This window comes from Castanea sativa, chromosome 3 (assembly GCF_040712315.1).
Source record: "Castanea sativa cultivar Marrone di Chiusa Pesio chromosome 3, ASM4071231v1".
NCBI lineage: Eukaryota > Viridiplantae > Streptophyta > Magnoliopsida > Fagales > Fagaceae > Castanea > Castanea sativa.
Genome location: NC_134015.1, coordinates 10138202 through 10150425, shown reverse-complemented (window position 1 = coordinate 10150425; position 12224 = coordinate 10138202).

Sequence of the window (12224 nt, the reverse complement as noted above, 5' to 3'; positions counted from 1 at the left end):
TGTTTTAGCAGAGTTCAGTAGCAATGTGCCACAGTAGAAGGCTTTCATCATAGGCAACAATTTTGACATAAGGCATTAACTGACTTGAGACACTGTAATTAAAGTCACCATTCTCAAGAATCCATTCGCCTCTAGCTGCACTCATTCTCTTGGCTTCTTCCGGATCTTCCGCAAAGTAAGATTTCTCTAACAGCTCATCGAAGATAAATTTCCATAGGTTCGGAGCAAAATGACGAGAAGTTACATATTTTTTCTGAATTATAATGTCATTTATTTTCTGATCTATAAAATCCATAATGTCCCTCAGCGAAAAAATATAAAAAAAATATAAAAAATTAAAAAATAAATGAAATAATTAATGAAATAAAAAATGAAAAAATATAACAATAGAAATAATATAACAAAAAATATTAAATAAATAAATAAAATAACTCCCTTAATGTTCTTCAAATATCGTTGTACTGGGCCATTTTCTTTGCTACAGACAAATTCTCTGACGAAATCACCGATGGTTTTAATTCCATTTTTGCAGATGGTAATAATTCTGCTTCTGCAGATGATTAGAATTATGTTTCTGCAGATGTATATGATGGTTATAATTCTGTTTCTGCAGATGGTTTTAATTCTGTTTCTGCTTCTTTGCCTTCGTTGATAACAGTAATTTAGGAAGTTGAATTGTGAGAGATTTTCAGACCACCTTCTAAAAATTACATTTGTTAACCTCACTCGTTGCTCCCGCCATTGCATCTTGCGAAGGAGGAACCCTTCCAAGATTACGGATAGGAGGGACTCTTTCTTGGACCTTTTTAGGGAAGCAACAGCCCAATCAGAGAAAAACCATATGAGGAGAGTTACCATGTCCAGGCCTAAAACACCAAAGAACAAGGTGTAGGTCACTTTGACATTGAACTTCTGGAAGCTGAGCTTCTCTTGTTTGAAGAAAAGTAAAAAGGCTGCGATAACTAACCCAATGGCTGCAGCCCAAGATAGTATTCCAATGTTGGTGGTTGCCACCACCACCTTGGTATGGAGAAGATCATAAAAGGAGTTGAGTTCGATCTCTAATATTCTCAATGCTTCTTCTGCACTTCTCTCAGTGAAGAAGTCCCGACTCTCCTTATGCTCACGGGAGCTGAACATGAGATTGACTATGAGTCCCTTGTACATATCTGCAAAGTGATGAGCACCCTGCACCAAATCAAGACATGTCAACTTCTTCAACTTAGGGTCTAAATCTCTTTTGTCAACCTGGGATTCTATGTCGTTGACATACTCGATTTTAATAGGAAGATTGTTCTCTTTATAGTGTGAGTATGCACTCGTTAATCGCTCATAGTTATGAAGGAAAAATTTTGGTTTTGTATCTCGTACAAAACACATAGCAAAAGCAACAAATAAGGATCTATTTCATTCATGATTGATAACGTGCACTATGTAAATTTCAGAATTTAAGAACAAGATGGCGTACCTTGGTGTGGAGAAATTCAAAACAAAGATTAGAAGTACTTGAAAACACTTTTAATCTTCACTCCAATTCCACTTTACGCCCAAGATGTGTGGTCTCTCAATCCGTTTTTCAAAGGGAGAATAAAAGTGTGTCACACACTCTCTCACACACCGTTTCTTATTTTTCTTACTAATCTAAAAAAATTATGTATGTTTCTCCCTTTATAACTAACTGATTATTTAATTGGGTTGGCCTATTAGGCCTTTCTAATTGGACTTTAGTGTGTGGCTTGGAGTGGGACCAAAAGGAACCAATAAGACACTAGCTCCAATGGGCCTTGGGTTTTTCCGTCAACTCTTGACAAGTCCAAAGTTACCATTAATTATATTTAATACCACTATATAAATATAATTGCACTCTAGGCCTTATTAATAAATTATATCCCAAGACTTTATTATACATGCAACCTCTTCATAAAATATTCGTAGTAACACAAAGTCATAAATATAAACTACTACTTTGTAAATTACTACATCTTATCCTTGAGTACCCAGTTTAATTCTTTAAAGTTATTCATTATATATTTATGAAATCCAATTTCATAAATATATACTTTAGTAATTTCTTACTAAAGTGGTTAGGTCTAACTCTCTGAATAACTGAACCCATTAAACTTATCTTAAGGGAATATTTTATATCTCTATCAAGAGACTATGAATTCCATCTTGAGAATATATGTTCCATCAACACTAAATGTAGCTACCCAACATACTGAGATTTTGACTGTCACTTTAGATCTCACTCCTGATATGTCAAAGTAACCCACACCTCATGATCAGGTCCATTATTCTCTCAGGATTAAGAGTTCATGCAAATAGAAGTCGTGAGATTTATTATTCATTTGACAATCGTTAGGAAAATAATAAATCTCACAGCGGTCCTGTTCAATATGTTTTAACTCTTAAAATATATTAACATATCAACTAAAAGTATCCACTTCCATAATCAAGACAAATCATCTTAATTGATACGTTATAGACTTCGTAGATAAAATGCCCAATTTCATCACTGACTCCGAACTATAAAGTTTGAGTTTACAAAGAACTTGTGATTTATATCTTCTGTGACTTTTCACATAAATCACATACAATGCATCTCATGGACTATATGATAATGTCTCATATTCATGTTACCATTATTTTAGATAATAATAAAATAACTTTATCAATCACAATATTAAGTCATACATCATGTCATACATAATGTCATACATAGCATCATACAATAGAATTTAAGAACACTAATCCTAACAATCTCCCACTTGCCCAAAAGACTATTGTGCATTAATCTAACTGTCTTTGCTTCCAAATGTGACTCGAAAGTCCTTTGAGGCAAGGTTTTGGTAAAAGGATCTGCTAGATTATTTGCACTTTCAATCTTTGCTACCACAACATCTCCACGAGCAACAATGTCTCGAATGATGTGGTACTTCCTCTCAATGTGCTTTCCTTTCTTGTGATTCCTTGGATCTTTGGATTGTGCAACCGCTCCACGATTGTCACAAAACAATGTGATGGGAACTTGCTCCATTCTCATAACACCAAGATCAGAAAGGAATTTCTTGAGCCAAACAGCCTCTTTTGTTGCTTCACAAGCAGCAACGTACTCGGCTTCCATGGTGGAGTCCGCAATACAAGATTGCTTAATGCTCCTCCAATTTATGGCTCCACCTCCCAAGGTGAAAACACATCCTGAAGTGGATTTTCTAAAATCTAGATCCAATTGAAAATCTGAATCTGTATAGCCAATGGGAATCAAATCCTCACTATGGTAAACAAGCATATAATCTCTCGTTCTCCTAAGATACTTGAGAATATGCTTTACAGCTTGTCAATGTTTTGGTCTTGGATTTGATTGATATCGGCTGACCATGCCAACTGAATAACAAATATCTGATCTAGTACAAATCATGGCATACATGAGACTTCCCACTGTAGAAGCATAAAGAACTTGTCTCATCATATTTTCTTCCTCTTGAGTCTTAGGCCTTTGGTCATCAGACAGAGGAACTCCATGTTTAAAAAGAAGCAACCTTTTCTTGGAGTTTTGCATGCTAAACTGTTCTAGAATCTTATCTATATATCCAGCTTGTGATAAGCCTAACATCTTATTCTTGCGATCTCGCCAAAACTTGATCCCTATAATAAATTTAGCCTTACCCAAGTCCTTCATATCAAATTGGCTTGACAACCAAATTTTAACCAATGACATTACCCCTACATCATTCCCAATTGGTAGAATATCATCAACATAAAGCACTAGGAACATTACTACTTTGTCTCGATGTCTTTTGTATACACATGGTTCATCAAGATTTTGTTCAAAATCAAATGACTTGATTGCTTAATCAAATCTGATGTTCCATGACCTAGATGCTTGTTTAAGTCCATAAATGGACCTATTCAACTTGCATACCATATGCTCTTGGTTCTTTGCTATGAAACCTTCTCGTTACAACATGTATATTTCTTCTTCAAGATTGCCATTAAGAAATGCAGTCTTGACATCCATTTGTCAAATCTCATAATCATAATGAGCAACAATGGATAAGAGAATTCTGATAGATTTAAGCATGGCTACTGGCGAAAAAGTTTCATCATAATCAATTCCTTCTTTTTATGTATACCTTTTTACCACTAGTCTTGGTTTAAAGGTTTCAACCTTTCCATCTATCTCTCTCTTCCTCTTGTAAACTCATTTGCAACCAACAGGTTTAATGCTGTTAGGCGCCTTTACAAGATCCCATACATGATTAGAATCCATAGAATCTAATTCAGATTTCATAGCTTGGACCCAATGATGTGCATCTATATCATTTATTGCTTCATCATAAGTGTAAGGATCCAATTCAGCCTCTTCTGAGATAGCCTCATAAGTTTCTCCCAAACTATGAATCTTATAGGAGGCCGAATAATTCTCCCACTACGACGAGGCACCTGTGTACTAAACATCTCATAAGTAGTATCTTGTGGTGTATCTAATATAGTCACATCATTCCTAGTTTCATTGATTGGTTGTTCAACTACAGGTTCATTAATTTCAGCCAAGATAACTCTACTTCTAGAAGTAAAATTATTCATATAGTTATTTTCCAAGAATTTGGCATTTGTGCTAACAAATACTTTATTATCCTTATGACCATAGAATAAACCTCCAACTATTCCTTTTGGATACCCTACAAAAAATACCACTTCTGTTTTAGACTGTAACTTGTCAGACTTTCCTTTCAACACATGTGCTGGACAACCCCAAATGTGGAAATGTCTCATACTAGGCTTATGCCCATTCCACAACTCTACAGGTGTTTTAGGAATAGACTTCGAAGGTACTAAATTCAGAAAATACATTGCAGTATTTAAGACATATCCCCAAAAAGAAATTGGTAGAGTCGAATAACTCAACATGGACCTAACCATATCTAAAAGAGTCATATTCCTTCTTTCTGCTACACCATTTTGTTGTGGAGTTCTAAGTGCGGTCAACTGGGATATAATCCCATTTTCAGTCAAGTAATCCATAAAATCACCAAGAAGGTATTCGCCACCTCGATCAGATCGAATAGCCTTTATGTGTTTATCCAATTGATTCTCAACTTCAGCCCTAAACTCTTTGAACTTTTCAAAGGCTTCGGACTTCCGTTTCATTAGGCACACATAACCAAATCTAGAGTAATCATCAGTGAAAGTAATGAAATACTCATAGCCACCTCTTGCTTGGATTAACATAGGACTACATACATCTGAATATACTAGTTCTAGCAAATCTTGGGCTCTTCTACCCTTCGCATTAAAAGGTCGTTTGGTCATCTTACCTTCCAAACAAGATTCACAAACTGGAAAACCATCAAAGTCCATGGGCTGTAAAAGTCCATCTTTGATTAGTCTTTGAATCCTACTTGAATTGATATGACCTAAACGTAAGTGTCATAGATATGCATCACTAGTAGAAGGAAATTTTCTCTTTAATGATTTTACATGAGAGCTACTATCTAATTCAGAATTGTATAATTCATGCTTATCAGGAGTTGAAATATAAAGACCATCTACAATATTGCCAAAAACAGATAAACACTTTATCCTTCTTTATTACAACATTGTCTTTCAGGATAATACAATATCATTTACCTAAGTAAGTTGTAGAAATTAAATTCCTACGAACATTAGGTACATACAAACAGTCTTCCAATATTAAAACTCTAGACTTAAAACACAAATTAAACACTCCAGCAGCTTCAACCGGAATCTTGCTCCCATCAGCCAAAGTAAGAAATAGTTCTCCCTCATTCAACTTTCTAGTCTCCTAGAACCCCTGCAAAGAATTGAAGATATGATTAGTACAACCTGAATCCACATACCAGGAATCTGTTGGATTCTGTACCAAACATGTTTCAAGAAGAAATGAACTTTTCATTACCCTTATTCTTAGCAGCCTTGAATGTTGGACAATTCCTCTTCCAATGTCCTTTCTCACCACAATGGAAACACTTTTCTTTGGTTTTCTTTCTTTTGTTGACAACCCCTAAGGCAATTTGTTTACCATCTTTCTTAGTGAAGTCCTTCTTCTTCTTCTTCTTAACCTTGTCTTTCGACTTAGGTTGAGAAGTAGAAGCTTCACCCACATTGGCTTCAACACTAGAAGTACCAAGGATGCCTTCCACCACCACTAACTCATTCATTAATTCAGACAAAAAATAAATCTTTTTGTTCATATTATAATTGAGTCTGAATTCCTTGAATGATTCTGGTAGTGACTGGAGTAGCATATCCACTTGGGATTCTCCATCAATGTCGGCATCTAAAACTTCTAATATGTTCAGATTAGCAATCATCCTAAGACAATGCTCCCTCACTGAACTTCCTGCAGCCATTTTGGTATTATAAATTTGCCTCATGGTTTCTTGCCTTGCAGAACGACCTTGCTCACCAAACATCTCCTTCAGACTATGCATTATGTCCGAAGCAAGTTCTACATCCTGCATTTGATGCTGTAGAACATTTGAGATAGATGCTAGGATGTAGCACTTGGCCAACAATCATATCGCTGTTTTTCCTCAAAAAGAGCATCTAATGAACGAAAGTTAGGACATGATTGAGTAAGCACATATTTGTGCTCTTCAGCAGTAAGAACAATGTCCAAATTTCTTTTCCAGTCAACATAGTTGGATCCCATCAGTTTGTTTTGTTTAAGAATAGAAACAAGTGGGCTAAATGATGCCATGATAAAATCTGAAAATAATAAACATGAATATAATAAGTAAACTGGACATTATCAATTTAACATATAAGCATATAATATGGAATCTTAAACCATAAAATAATATATGCAACGACAACCCAATCTCATATTCAATATCCCTCAGCATAGAGTGAACATAAAATACTATGATTGATTGAGAACTATTCTCATTATTAGTGCTATCATGATAACTCTTATCAAACACTAATAATATGCCGTTTTACATTTAGCCTCTAAGTAATAATAGTAAGAACTCAGCCTAGAGGATACTATAATATTTAGTCTAGTGTATACCATTGTCTAGAATCATATGTAACCACATTTCATCTCTTTAACAGGCTTATTTTGTAGTACCATGATAAAACACCCTCCGCATGGAATGCAAAGCTCGAAGTTAAAACAAGGTGTTTATCAAACCACTATAAGCCAAGAAATTCAATCTTGTAGGACTATGAAATAAATACCCTCCGCATGGAATGCTAAGCTCGAAGCAAAGACAAAATATATATTTCACACTACTATGAACCAACAATGGAGGCCGTGAGATCCAACCCTTGTATCTCTCTCCCACTAGATATTTTAAATTAAAGGTTTTTAAGATCAAAAATGATAATAACGCTAGACACGTGAAAATCATAATCCTAATCTCATTAGGAATAAATTTCATAATCCTAGCATTAATATATATAAATATATATGTAACGTAATAAAAACCCTTATTACATATAAAAATTCATATTATATTATATTATATATAATATACAAATTAATATATGTAATATACAATTATTACATTATATATATATATATAATCTTATGTACGGATTATATATGCAAATGGAATCCTATATATATAACATATGGATTGCATGAATTATTTATATACCATTTGCATGCAAGTTGGCCACCAAAACCGTATAAACTAAGGTACATGACAATTATGTCAATAAGCCAAAACATGCATTAAATTCCAACCAATGCAATACAAAATCCAAGAACCAATCCATATCATGCAATGTATATAAACCAAGTCACATGAGAGTTATTTCATGCAATAAAGGACAAAACATGCAATCAAGACAAAGTCAAAAGTGCACCAACTCCTTCACATGCATATTATGCAATCCGTATAAACTATTAGCATTGAAAAAAAAATATGCAAGCCATGCAAGCCATATACAAGCCATGCAATGACATTCAAGAGGTGCAAAGAAAAAATCCCAAGCCGTGAAAGAAATGATAGTTATTATTTGAATAACTACCATCCATTTCAATAACCACCCCTTCCGTATGGAAACTGTATTGTATGTAATATGTGGTTATCATTTTGAATGTTTCTGTACAGTTTGCAATGGCTATAAAACATTAACATTGAATCATATTCTTCCATTAATGATTATAGAATCAATGACCAATCCGTGCACATGCAGAACGATATATCACATATATTTATCAATGCACACAAGATTTATGGAACAATATCTTTATGCAGAAATTTGAAAAACACAAAGATAACGATTTTCTTAAATTCTTAAACTCAATCACATGTTATACAATCATGAAATGAAAACCTGGCTCTGATACCAATTGAAGGAAAAATTCTAGTTTTGTATCTCATACAAAACACATAGCAGAAGAAACAAACAAAAATCTATTTCATTCATGATTGATAACGTGCACTATGTAAATTTCAGAATTTAAGAACAAGATGGCGTACCTTGGTGTGGAGAAATTCAAAACAAAGATTAGAAGCACTTGAGAACACTTTTAATCTTCACTCCAATTCTACTTTACGCCCAAGATGTGTGGTCTCTCAATCAGTTTTTCAAAGGGAGAATGAAAGTGTGTCACACACTCTCTCACACACCGTTTCTTATTTTTCTTACTAATCTAAAAAAAATTTTGTATGTTTCTCCCTTTATAACTAACTGATTATCTAATTGGGTTGGCCTATTGGGCCTTTCCAATTGGGCTTTAGTGTGTGGCTTGGAGTGGGACCAAAAGGAACCAATAAGACACTAGCTCCAATGAGCCTTGGGCTTTTCCATCAACTCTTGACAAGTCCAAAGTTACCATTAATTATATTTAATACTACTATATAAATATAATTGCACTCTATGCCTTATTAATAAATTATATCCCAAGACTTTATTATACATGCAACCCTTTCATAAAATATTCGTAGTAATACAAAGTCATAAATGTAGACTGCCACTTTGTAAACTACTGCATCTTATCCTTGAGTACCCAGTTTAATCCTTTAAAGTTATTCATTATATATTTATGAAATCCAATTTCATAAATATATAATTTAGTAATTTCTTACTAAATTGGTTAGGCCAAACTCTCTGAATAACTTAACCCATTAAACATATCTCAAGGGAATATTTTATATCTCCATTAAGAGACTATGAATTCCATCTTGAGAATATATGTTCCATTAACACTAAATGTGGCTGCCCAACATGCTGAGGTTTTGACCGTCACTTTAAATCTCACTCTTGATATGTCAAAGCAACCCACACCTCATGATCAGGTCCATTATTCTCTCAGGACTAAGAGTTCATGCAAATAGAAGTCGTGAGATTTATTATTCATTTGACAGTCGTTAGGAGAATAATAAATTTCACAGCGGTCCTATTCAATATGTTTTAACTCTTAAAACATATTAACATATCAAATAGAAGTCTCCACTTCCATGATCAAGACAAATCATCATAATTGATATGTTATAGTCTTCGCAGATAAAATGCCCAATTTCATCACTGACTACGAACTATAAATTTTGAGTTTACAAAGAACTTGTAATTTATATCTTCTGTGACTTTTCACATAAATCACATACAATGCATCTCATGGACTATATAATAATGTCTCATATTCATATTACCATTATTTTAGATAATAATAAAATAACTTTATCAATCACAATATTAAGTCATACATCATGTCATATATAATGTCATACATAATATCATACATAGCATCATACAATAGGATTTAAGGGCACTAATCCTAACAAGTTAGACCCAGGGTCAGGTGCTCTAAGAACTGAGATTCCAAAACTATCTGAACTTGCAAGATACAATGCAGCTATTCACTCCCCATACTTGATTGTTCCAGCAAGGAGGAGTAAAATTGTGGGGCTCCACAGCGTGTTTAGATGAAATGATTGATAAAACACAAAACCAGTGGTGAAGACTTGAAGCAAGAGCCAAATCAAGTGCCTAAGCGACAACTCATTATCCTCAACAGCAAAAGAAGTTATTCTGTCTTGGCCACCAACCAGCAACAAAAGAAAAGGTGTCCACATAACCAGAAGAAGACTAGTATCATCCCTAGTCCCGGCAGTACTAACGATACCAGGGTTCGTCATCACAACATAACTCGCAGAATTACTATTGGCACCAGAGCCGGTATATTTTACTTCACTGTCAAAGACTAGTCCAACTGTAAAGCTAGCAGCCCAGTCAGCAATCAGGTAACCTCCCCAGATGCTCATGATTACAGCTTTGTTTGCTGTTTTCTTTCTCAAGGGTGCAATAAAAAGCAAAAAAATCTGAACCACGATGCTAAAGAGAAGAAAGCTCCTGAGATTTCATTTCTCCCACAATTGCTTCACTTCAATGATACGCCTTAATAAATTCGACAATTGGTTGTTTCCCTGCAAAACAATATTGGTTAATACCTTTCCCTTAGGGGACAAATTAAACTCACTTGTTTAAAAATAATTTTTAAAAATCTTTGTTATTGTCCAAGGTATATCTAAAGAGCAACATAGCAATGCAAATTTTGTTAATTCATATATATATAATAATTGCAGAAAACCTCATGCCTTCCCCTTTTTAAAGGATCTAGAATTTGAGCCTTAATGAATACAAAAATAAATAAATAAATTGAGTCTTAATTAGTCACATTTCTTAACGTGATTTAATATAAACATTATTATCTGGGTTATTTTGATAGTGTATTACTGTGTTTAGTAATTAATTATCAATCTTGTATTAGGCCTTTGATATATAGTTTTATTGGTATAATTGAGTTGTTTTCTTAAAATAATAAATAGTGAAAAAGTGCATATTCCAAAAGGTTATATTTAACAGAGATTAAATTTCTGAACGATTGAAGATTTTGGTATAAATTTAAACTTTGTTGGTCGCATCTGTACTAAGAAAACACCTAAGTTTCTCACACACACACACACAAACAAAACAAAACAAAACAAAACAAAACAAAACAAAAACAAAACAAAACAAAACAAAACAAAACAAAACAAAACAAAACAAAAAAAACATTGAGGGATGAATAAATTTCATGGAATGGGTTTGTTCTTTAAATTTCTACTATAAAATTTTTAATCAACAAATAAGAAAGCAACCGAAAAAATCCAAGTTATCATGAATTTCTAACCTATAGTATAGAGGAAACCCCACCTATATATTGTCATGGAATAAATCCTATTTGATGTAAATTGTGGCAACCATTTATATTGATACAATGAGATATTTTCCTTTCATATGTGTAAAAAAAAAAAAAACAATTGAATAATTTTAAATTTTAAACATAAAAATATAAATTCCTTATAAAAATACACCAAAATATGTCATAAATTTAAAGTTTGAAAGCTAAAGCATGTTATATATGCCTCATAAAATAAAATAAAAAACCTACAAAAAATACATAAAAATACTTCTAAAATTTTCAAATATAAACTAGGTGGGTGTAAAGGAAAAAGTTACCCCTTCCCTACGTCATTTTGTTTGCAGGACGGGTGCCCGTGAGGGTGAGTTTAAATTTTCATCCCTAAGTTTTGCATCTCTTCATCACTCTTTCTATGATCTATTCACTTTCAAGATGTATACCCAATTCTCTTTGCCTTTAAATCTATAGACTCAATACTAAATATTAAAATGTTTTCATCATGCAAAGAAACGTCGCTTCAATAGAAAATAATATTTTTTCACGGTATTTTTTTTTTTTTTTGCTTCAAAATCATTCTCACGGTACTTGAAAATTGAAATTCTGCCATATTACAATTCAAGTGTCCCATACTATTTAAGTGCAAGCTTTAACATATGTATAAAAGTTATTGGACACCCTCTCCTTGCAAACCGGTTTTCAAGAGTGAGTACTACCTATGGATTTATATCAATATATCCATATGTATTTCACTTACTTTTATACCAATTGAGAATTTTTATTTTGACACCTAATGAACTAATCGATCAATTTATGATGTATTCCAAATAGACTAGCAAAAAAGATATTTTAATCACTGTAATAATATCAAATCTAAAACACAATTATAATGAAAGCAATAAAAGGCACACATATTTGATAATGAAATGGGAAATTAATATAAATCCTCTTTAATGAAAAAATCACTCTAAGAATCCAATCCTATATAAAATAAACTAGAACAAATTATTACAATAGTCTATATACAAAACCTTTAAATAGCTAGACTCTCTATTGTAATTTG